Source organism: Myxocyprinus asiaticus, unplaced genomic scaffold (assembly GCF_019703515.2).
Source record: "Myxocyprinus asiaticus isolate MX2 ecotype Aquarium Trade unplaced genomic scaffold, UBuf_Myxa_2 HiC_scaffold_60, whole genome shotgun sequence".
In the NCBI taxonomy this organism is placed as follows: domain Eukaryota; kingdom Metazoa; phylum Chordata; class Actinopteri; order Cypriniformes; family Catostomidae; genus Myxocyprinus; species Myxocyprinus asiaticus.
The window spans coordinates 12501-22500 of NW_026249810.1; the positions used below are offsets into that span (position 1 = coordinate 12501).

The 10000-nt window shown below is 46.6% G+C and overlaps 4 non-coding genes across 4 annotated transcripts; all 4 read left to right on the top strand.

Moving 5' to 3' along the window:
* Window positions 1-1195: 1195 nt before the first annotated feature.
* On the top strand, window positions 1196-1269 carry trnat-agu (transfer RNA threonine (anticodon AGU)). The gene has a single exon. It is a non-coding gene; the product is annotated as a tRNA-Thr (tRNA).
* Window positions 1270-1880: 611 nt separating this feature from the next.
* On the top strand, window positions 1881-1970 carry trnar-ucu (transfer RNA arginine (anticodon UCU)). The gene is given in 2 exon segments: window positions 1881-1917; window positions 1935-1970. It is a non-coding gene; the product is annotated as a tRNA-Arg (tRNA).
* A 3865-nt stretch (window positions 1971-5835) lies between these two features.
* On the top strand, window positions 5836-5909 carry trnat-agu (transfer RNA threonine (anticodon AGU)). The gene has a single exon. It is a non-coding gene; the product is annotated as a tRNA-Thr (tRNA).
* Window positions 5910-6520: 611 nt separating this feature from the next.
* Window positions 6521-6610, top strand: trnar-ucu (transfer RNA arginine (anticodon UCU)). Its single transcript is given in 2 exon segments — window positions 6521-6557; window positions 6575-6610. It is a non-coding gene; the product is annotated as a tRNA-Arg (tRNA).
* Window positions 6611-10000: the final 3390 nt, after the last annotated feature.

Below are 10000 nucleotides of genomic sequence, written 5' to 3' on the forward strand. Positions count from 1 at the left end.
TAACCTTAATTACCCTTAGAGCAATACCCACATCAGCTCCTAAACCTAACCTGGGGTACCCTTACAATAATACCCCCTTTGGGATGTATTTATTTTATTTTATTTTATTTTACTAAGAGCTGTGTTTCTGTCCCTTTCCCGCTCTTGGGTGGGTTCTTAGTGGTCAGTTGAGGGAAGGACTGTGCACAACCCGGCCTGGGCCCTTTATTGGACCCAGGCCTTGGATTTTACATTTTCCTATCCCACACACAACAATGCACACAATGTGGGCTCTGTGGCGCAATGGGTAGCGCATTGGGCTTCTAACATTCAAAATGTGGCCATTCAAAGGTTGTGGGTTCAAGTCCCAACAGAGTCACTGCCTTAGTCATTTTGCTAAGCTCACTTGGCCAACGAACAAGTCTATCTGACCACCAAAACTCTTTTCTCAAACAAACACTTTCATGCTCACAATAGCATGGCCTGTTCATTGATCTGATGACCTCCCATGGAGACTTTGCAGCAGAAGGTGCTGCGGCTCAGTTGGTTAAAGTGCCTGTTTAGTAAACAGGAGGTCATGGGTTCAAATCCCAGCAGTGCCTTTGTAGTGTGTTGTGGCCACCAAGTCTCTAAAATGTAAATGGCACTTTGCAGGAGGGCCAATCGGGTTGAGGCACTTGCTGACCTCATAGAGACTCGGCGGTGGCACCACTGGAAAGAGCACCCTCGAAAATGGGGGGTAGGGCTTGCTCTCATGCCTCTATCACCTTGCTGGCGAAAGTTATGGCAATCCGGCATGAGCATGGTGGTTTTCATCCCTATATCCTAACCTAACCTAACCCTTGAAAATGGGGGAGTAGGGCTTGCTTTCATGCCTCTATCACCTTCCTGGCAAAAGTTATGGCAATCCGGCATGAGCATGGTGGTTTTCATCCCTATATCCTAACCCTAACCATGGTGGTTTTCATCCCTATATCCCTAACCTAACCCTAACCCTAGCGCATTGGACTTCTAGATTGCAAAATGTGGACATTCAAAGGTTGTGGGTTCAAATCTCACCAGTGTCACTGCTTTAGTCAATATGCTAGGCACACTTGGCCAACAAACAAGCCTATCTGACCAACAAAACTCTTTTCTCAAACAAACACTTTCATGCTCTGAATAGCATGACCTGTTCATTGATCTAATGACCGCCCATGGAGCCTTTGCAACAGAAGGTGCTGTGGCTTAGTTGGTTAAAGTGCCTGTCTAGTAAACAGGAGATCCTGGGTTCAAATCCCAGCAGTGCCTTTGTAGTGTGTTGTGGCCACCAAGTCTCTAAGATGTAAACGGCACTTTGTAGGAGGGCTAATCAGGTTGAGGCACTTGCTGACCTCATAGAGAATTGGTGGTGGCACCACTGGAAAGAGCACCCTCGAAAATGGGTGGGTAGGGCTTGCTTTCGTGCCTCTATCACCTTCCTGGCAAAAGTTATGGCAATCCGGCATGAGCATGGTGGTTTTCATCCCTATATCCTAACCCTAACCTAACCCTAACCTCTATCACCTTCCTGGCAAAAGTTATGGCAATCCGGCATGAGCATGGTGGTTTTCATCCTTATACCCTCACCCTAACCTAACCTAACCCTAACTAACCTAACCCTAACCCCAATCTGGCATGAGCATGGTGGTTTTCATCCCTATATCCTAAACCTAACCCTAAGGTACCTTTCTTATAAACAGGAGATCCTGGTTTCAAATCTTAGCAGTGCTTATCTGGCAGTGACTGTGCTATCTGGCCCCTCCTGAGGACAAGAGGTCCTGACATCTTTTGAAAGTGCGTTCAATTCTTGTGAAGTTGATTTCCTTACCACAGAGAGTGTAACCTCAGAGTGTTGGAGACACAACAAGGTGCATAATGTGGGCTCTGTGGCACAATGGATAGTGCATTGGACTTCTAGATTGAAAAATGTGGCTATTCAAAGGTTGTGGGTTCAAGTCCCACCAGAGTCACTGCCTTAGTCATTTTGCTAATCACACTTGGCCAACAAACAAGTCTATCTGACCACCAAAACTCTTTTCTCAAACAAACACTTTCATGCTCTCAATAGCATGGCCTATTCCTTGATCTGATGACCTCTCGTCTGGATGTTTTGCTCTTCTTAGTCACCCTCCCATGAAAATTTTGCAGCAGAAGGTGCTGTGACTTAGTTGGTTAAAGTGCCTGCCTAGTAAACAGGAGATCCTGGGTTCCAATCCCAGCAGTGCCTTTGTAGTGTGTTGCGGCCACCTAGTCTCTAAGATGTAAACGGCACTTTGTAAGAGGGCTAATCGGGTTGAGGCACTTGCTGACCTCATAGAGACTCGGCGGTGGCACCACTGGAAAGAGCTCCCTTGAAAATGGGGGGTAGGGCTTGCTTTCGTGCCTCTATCACCTTGCTGGCAAAAGTTATGGCAATCCGGCATGAGCGTGGTGGTTTTCATCCCTATATCCTAACCCTAACCTAACCTAACCCTAACCCTATATCCTAACCCTAACCCTAAATGGGGGTAGGGCTTGCTCTCATGCCTCTATCACCTTGCTGGCGAAAGTTATGGCAATCCGGCATGAGCATGGTGGTTTTCATCCCTATATCCTAACCCACCCTAACCTAACCCTAACCCTATATCCTAACCCTAACCCTAAATGGGGGGTAGGGCTTGCTCTCATGCCTCTATCACCTTGCTGGCGAAAGTTATGGCAATCCGGCATGAGCATGGTGGTTTTCATCCCTATATCCTAACCCTAACCTAACCCTAGCCTTTTCATCCCTATATCCTAACCCTAACCCACACCAACCCCTAACCTTAATTACCCTTAGAGTAATACCCACACTAGCCCCTAAACCTAACCTTGATTACCCTACCAGCCCCTAAACCTAACCTTAATAACCTTTAGAGCAATACCCACATCAGCTCCTAAACCTAACCTGGGGTACCCTTACAATATACCCCCTTTGGGATGTATTTATTTTATTTTATTTTATTGTACTAACAGCTGTGTTTGTGTCCCTTTCCCGCTCTTGGGTGGGCTCTTAGTGGTCAGTTGAGGGAAGGACTGTGCACAACCAGGCCTGGGCCCTTTATTGGACCCAGGCCTTGGAGTTTTACATTTTCCAAATGATCATATATTTCTATTTTCTACAACCACATCCACACCAACCCCTAACCCTAGCCTTAATTACCCTTAGAGTAATATCCACACTAGCCCCTAAACCTAACCTTAATTACCCTTAGAGCAATACCCACATCAGCTCCTAAACCTAACCTGGGGTACCCTTACAATAATACCCCCTTTGGGATGTATTTATTTTATTTTATTTTATTTTACTAAGAGCTGTGTTTCTGTCCCTTTCCCGCTCTTGGGTGGGTTCTTAGTGGTCAGTTGAGGGAAGGACTGTGCACAACCCGGCCTGGGCCCTTTATTGGACCCAGGCCTTGGATTTTACATTTTCCTATCCCACACACAACAATGCACACAATGTGGGCTCTGTGGCGCAATGGGTAGCGCATTGGGCTTCTAACATTCAAAATGTGGCCATTCAAAGGTTGTGGGTTCAAGTCCCAACAGAGTCACTGCCTTAGTCATTTTGCTAAGCTCACTTGGCCAACGAACAAGTCTATCTGACCACCAAAACTCTTTTCTCAAACAAACACTTTCATGCTCACAATAGCATGGCCTGTTCATTGATCTGATGACCTCCCATGGAGACTTTGCAGCAGAAGGTGCTGCGGCTCAGTTGGTTAAAGTGCCTGTTTAGTAAACAGGAGGTCATGGGTTCAAATCCCAGCAGTGCCTTTGTAGTGTGTTGTGGCCACCAAGTCTCTAAAATGTAAATGGCACTTTGCAGGAGGGCCAATCGGGTTGAGGCACTTGCTGACCTCATAGAGACTCGGCGGTGGCACCACTGGAAAGAGCACCCTCGAAAATGGGGGGTAGGGCTTGCTCTCATGCCTCTATCACCTTGCTGGCGAAAGTTATGGCAATCCGGCATGAGCATGGTGGTTTTCATCCCTATATCCTAACCCACCCTAACCTAACCCTAACCCTATATCCTAACCCTAACCCTAAATGGGGGGTAGGGCTTGCTCTCATGCCTCTATCACCTTGCTGGCGAAAGTTATGGCAATCCGGCATGAGCATGGTGGTTTTCATCCCTATATCCTAACCCTAACCTAACCCTAGCCTTTTCATCCCTATATCCTAACCCTAACCCACACCAACCCCTAACCTTAATTACCCTTAGAGTAATACCCACACTAGCCCCTAAACCTAACCTTGATTACCCTACCAGCCCCTAAACCTAACCTTAATAACCTTTAGAGCAATACCCACATCAGCTCCTAAACCTAACCTGGGGTACCCTTACAATATACCCCCTTTGGGATGTATTTATTTTATTTTATTTTATTGTACTAACAGCTGTGTTTGTGTCCCTTTCCCGCTCTTGGGTGGGCTCTTAGTGGTCAGTTGAGGGAAGGACTGTGCACAACCAGGCCTGGGCCCTTTATTGGACCCAGGCCTTGGAGTTTTACATTTTCCAAATGATCATATATTTCTATTTTCTACAACCACATCCACACCAACCCCTAACCCTAGCCTTAATTACCCTTAGAGTAATATCCACACTAGCCCCTAAACCTAACCTTAATTACCCTTAGAGCAATACCCACATCAGCTCCTAAACCTAACCTGGGGTACCCTTACAATAATACCCCCTTTGGGATGTATTTATTTTATTTTATTTTATTTTACTAAGAGCTGTGTTTCTGTCCCTTTCCCGCTCTTGGGTGGGTTCTTAGTGGTCAGTTGAGGGAAGGACTGTGCACAACCCGGCCTGGGCCCTTTATTGGACCCAGGCCTTGGATTTTACATTTTCCTATCCCACACACAACAATGCACACAATGTGGGCTCTGTGGCGCAATGGGTAGCGCATTGGGCTTCTAACATTCAAAATGTGGCCATTCAAAGGTTGTGGGTTCAAGTCCCAACAGAGTCACTGCCTTAGTCATTTTGCTAAGCTCACTTGGCCAACGAACAAGTCTATCTGACCACCAAAACTCTTTTCTCAAACAAACACTTTCATGCTCACAATAGCATGGCCTGTTCATTGATCTGATGACCTCCCATGGAGACTTTGCAGCAGAAGGTGCTGCGGCTCAGTTGGTTAAAGTGCCTGTTTAGTAAACAGGAGGTCATGGGTTCAAATCCCAGCAGTGCCTTTGTAGTGTGTTGTGGCCACCAAGTCTCTAAAATGTAAATGGCACTTTGCAGGAGGGCCAATCGGGTTGAGGCACTTGCTGACCTCATAGAGACTCGGCGGTGGCACCACTGGAAAGAGCACCCTCGAAAATGGGGGGTAGGGCTTGCTCTCATGCCTCTATCACCTTGCTGGCGAAAGTTATGGCAATCCGGCATGAGCATGGTGGTTTTCATCCCTATATCCTAACCTAACCCTAACCCTTGAAAATGGGGGAGTAGGGCTTGCTTTCATGCCTCTATCACCTTCCTGGCAAAAGTTATGGCAATCCGGCATGAGCATGGTGGTTTTCATCCCTATATCCTAACCCTAACCATGGTGGTTTTCATCCCTATATCCCTAACCTAACCCTAACCCTAGCGCATTGGACTTCTAGATTGCAAAATGTGGACATTCAAAGGTTGTGGGTTCAAATCTCACCAGTGTCACTGCTTTAGTCAATATGCTAGGCACACTTGGCCAACAAACAAGCCTATCTGACCAACAAAACTCTTTTCTCAAACAAACACTTTCATGCTCTGAATAGCATGACCTGTTCATTGATCTAATGACCGCCCATGGAGCCTTTGCAACAGAAGGTGCTGTGGCTTAGTTGGTTAAAGTGCCTGTCTAGTAAACAGGAGATCCTGGGTTCAAATCCCAGCAGTGCCTTTGTAGTGTGTTGTGGCCACCAAGTCTCTAAGATGTAAACGGCACTTTGTAGGAGGGCTAATCAGGTTGAGGCACTTGCTGACCTCATAGAGAATTGGTGGTGGCACCACTGGAAAGAGCACCCTCGAAAATGGGTGGGTAGGGCTTGCTTTCGTGCCTCTATCACCTTCCTGGCAAAAGTTATGGCAATCCGGCATGAGCATGGTGGTTTTCATCCCTATATCCTAACCCTAACCTAACCCTAACCTCTATCACCTTCCTGGCAAAAGTTATGGCAATCCGGCATGAGCATGGTGGTTTTCATCCTTATACCCTCACCCTAACCTAACCTAACCCTAACTAACCTAACCCTAACCCCAATCTGGCATGAGCATGGTGGTTTTCATCCCTATATCCTAAACCTAACCCTAAGGTACCTTTCTTATAAACAGGAGATCCTGGTTTCAAATCTTAGCAGTGCTTATCTGGCAGTGACTGTGCTATCTGGCCCCTCCTGAGGACAAGAGGTCCTGACATCTTTTGAAAGTGCGTTCAATTCTTGTGAAGTTGATTTCCTTACCACAGAGAGTGTAACCTCAGAGTGTTGGAGACACAACAAGGTGCATAATGTGGGCTCTGTGGCACAATGGATAGTGCATTGGACTTCTAGATTGAAAAATGTGGCTATTCAAAGGTTGTGGGTTCAAGTCCCACCAGAGTCACTGCCTTAGTCATTTTGCTAATCACACTTGGCCAACAAACAAGTCTATCTGACCACCAAAACTCTTTTCTCAAACAAACACTTTCATGCTCTCAATAGCATGGCCTATTCCTTGATCTGATGACCTCTCGTCTGGATGTTTTGCTCTTCTTAGTCACCCTCCCATGAAAATTTTGCAGCAGAAGGTGCTGTGACTTAGTTGGTTAAAGTGCCTGCCTAGTAAACAGGAGATCCTGGGTTCCAATCCCAGCAGTGCCTTTGTAGTGTGTTGCGGCCACCTAGTCTCTAAGATGTAAACGGCACTTTGTAAGAGGGCTAATCGGGTTGAGGCACTTGCTGACCTCATAGAGACTCGGCGGTGGCACCACTGGAAAGAGCTCCCTTGAAAATGGGGGTAGGGCTTGCTTTCGTGCCTCTATCACCTTGCTGGCAAAAGTTATGGCAATCCGGCATGAGCGTGGTGGTTTTCATCCCTATATCCTAACCCTAACCTAACCTAACCCTAACCCTATATCCTAACCCTAACCCTAAATGGGGGGTAGGGCTTGCTCTCATGCCTCTATCACCTTGCTGGCGAAAGTTATGGCAATCCGGCATGAGCATGGTGGTTTTCATCCCTATATCCTAACCCACCCTAACCTAACCCTAACCCTATATCCTAACCCTAACCCTAAATGGGGGGTAGGGCTTGCTCTCATGCCTCTATCACCTTGCTGGCGAAAGTTATGGCAATCCGGCATGAGCATGGTGGTTTTCATCCCTATATCCTAACCCTAACCTAACCCTAGCCTTTTCATCCCTATATCCTAACCCTAACCCACACCAACCCCTAACCTTAATTACCCTTAGAGTAATACCCACACTAGCCCCTAAACCTAACCTTGATTACCCTACCAGCCCCTAAACCTAACCTTAATAACCTTTAGAGCAATACCCACATCAGCTCCTAAACCTAACCTGGGGTACCCTTACAATATACCCCCTTTGGGATGTATTTATTTTATTTTATTTTATTGTACTAACAGCTGTGTTTGTGTCCCTTTCCCGCTCTTGGGTGGGCTCTTAGTGGTCAGTTGAGGGAAGGACTGTGCACAACCAGGCCTGGGCCCTTTATTGGACCCAGGCCTTGGAGTTTTACATTTTCCAAATGATCATATATTTCTATTTTCTACAACCACATCCACACCAACCCCTAACCCTAGCCTTAATTACCCTTAGAGTAATATCCACACTAGCCCCTAAACCTAACCTTAATTACCCTTAGAGCAATACCCACATCAGCTCCTAAACCTAACCTGGGGTACCCTTACAATAATACCCCCTTTGGGATGTATTTATTTTATTTTATTTTATTTTACTAAGAGCTGTGTTTCTGTCCCTTTCCCGCTCTTGGGTGGGTTCTTAGTGGTCAGTTGAGGGAAGGACTGTGCACAACCCGGCCTGGGCCCTTTATTGGACCCAGGCCTTGGATTTTACATTTTCCTATCCCACACACAACAATGCACACAATGTGGGCTCTGTGGCGCAATGGGTAGCGCATTGGGCTTCTAACATTCAAAATGTGGCCATTCAAAGGTTGTGGGTTCAAGTCCCAACAGAGTCACTGCCTTAGTCATTTTGCTAAGCTCACTTGGCCAACGAACAAGTCTATCTGACCACCAAAACTCTTTTCTCAAACAAACACTTTCATGCTCACAATAGCATGGCCTGTTCATTGATCTGATGACCTCCCATGGAGACTTTGCAGCAGAAGGTGCTGCGGCTCAGTTGGTTAAAGTGCCTGTTTAGTAAACAGGAGGTCATGGGTTCAAATCCCAGCAGTGCCTTTGTAGTGTGTTGTGGCCACCAAGTCTCTAAAATGTAAATGGCACTTTGCAGGAGGGCCAATCGGGTTGAGGCACTTGCTGACCTCATAGAGACTCGGCGGTGGCACCACTGGAAAGAGCACCCTCGAAAATGGGGGGTAGGGCTTGCTCTCATGCCTCTATCACCTTGCTGGCGAAAGTTATGGCAATCCGGCATGAGCATGGTGGTTTTCATCCCTATATCCTAACCCACCCTAACCTAACCCTAACCCTATATCCTAACCCTAACCCTAAATGGGGGGTAGGGCTTGCTCTCATGCCTCTATCACCTTGCTGGCGAAAGTTATGGCAATCCGGCATGAGCATGGTGGTTTTCATCCCTATATCCTAACCCTAACCTAACCCTAGCCTTTTCATCCCTATATCCTAACCCTAACCCACACCAACCCCTAACCTTAATTACCCTTAGAGTAATACCCACACTAGCCCCTAAACCTAACCTTGATTACCCTACCAGCCCCTAAACCTAACCTTAATAACCTTTAGAGCAATACCCACATCAGCTCCTAAACCTAACCTGGGGTACCCTTACAATATACCCCCTTTGGGATGTATTTATTTTATTTTATTTTATTGTACTAACAGCTGTGTTTGTGTCCCTTTCCCGCTCTTGGGTGGGCTCTTAGTGGTCAGTTGAGGGAAGGACTGTGCACAACCAGGCCTGGGCCCTTTATTGGACCCAGGCCTTGGAGTTTTACATTTTCCAAATGATCATATATTTCTATTTTCTACAACCACATCCACACCAACCCCTAACCCTAGCCTTAATTACCCTTAGAGTAATATCCACACTAGCCCCTAAACCTAACCTTAATTACCCTTAGAGCAATACCCACATCAGCTCCTAAACCTAACCTGGGGTACCCTTACAATAATACCCCCTTTGGGATGTATTTATTTTATTTTATTTTATTTTACTAAGAGCTGTGTTTCTGTCCCTTTCCCGCTCTTGGGTGGGTTCTTAGTGGTCAGTTGAGGGAAGGACTGTGCACAACCCGGCCTGGGCCCTTTATTGGACCCAGGCCTTGGATTTTACATTTTCCTATCCCACACACAACAATGCACACAATGTGGGCTCTGTGGCGCAATGGGTAGCGCATTGGGCTTCTAACATTCAAAATGTGGCCATTCAAAGGTTGTGGGTTCAAGTCCCAACAGAGTCACTGCCTTAGTCATTTTGCTAAGCTCACTTGGCCAACGAACAAGTCTATCTGACCACCAAAACTCTTTTCTCAAACAAACACTTTCATGCTCACAATAGCATGGCCTGTTCATTGATCTGATGACCTCCCATGGAGACTTTGCAGCAGAAGGTGCTGCGGCTCAGTTGGTTAAAGTGCCTGTTTAGTAAACAGGAGGTCATGGGTTCAAATCCCAGCAGTGCCTTTGTAGTGTGTTGTGGCCACCAAGTCTCTAAAATGTAAATGGCACTTTGCAGGAGGGCCAATCGGGTTGAGGCACTTGCTGACCTCATAGAGACTCGGCGGTGGCACCACTGGAAAGAGCACCCTCGAAAATGGGGGGTA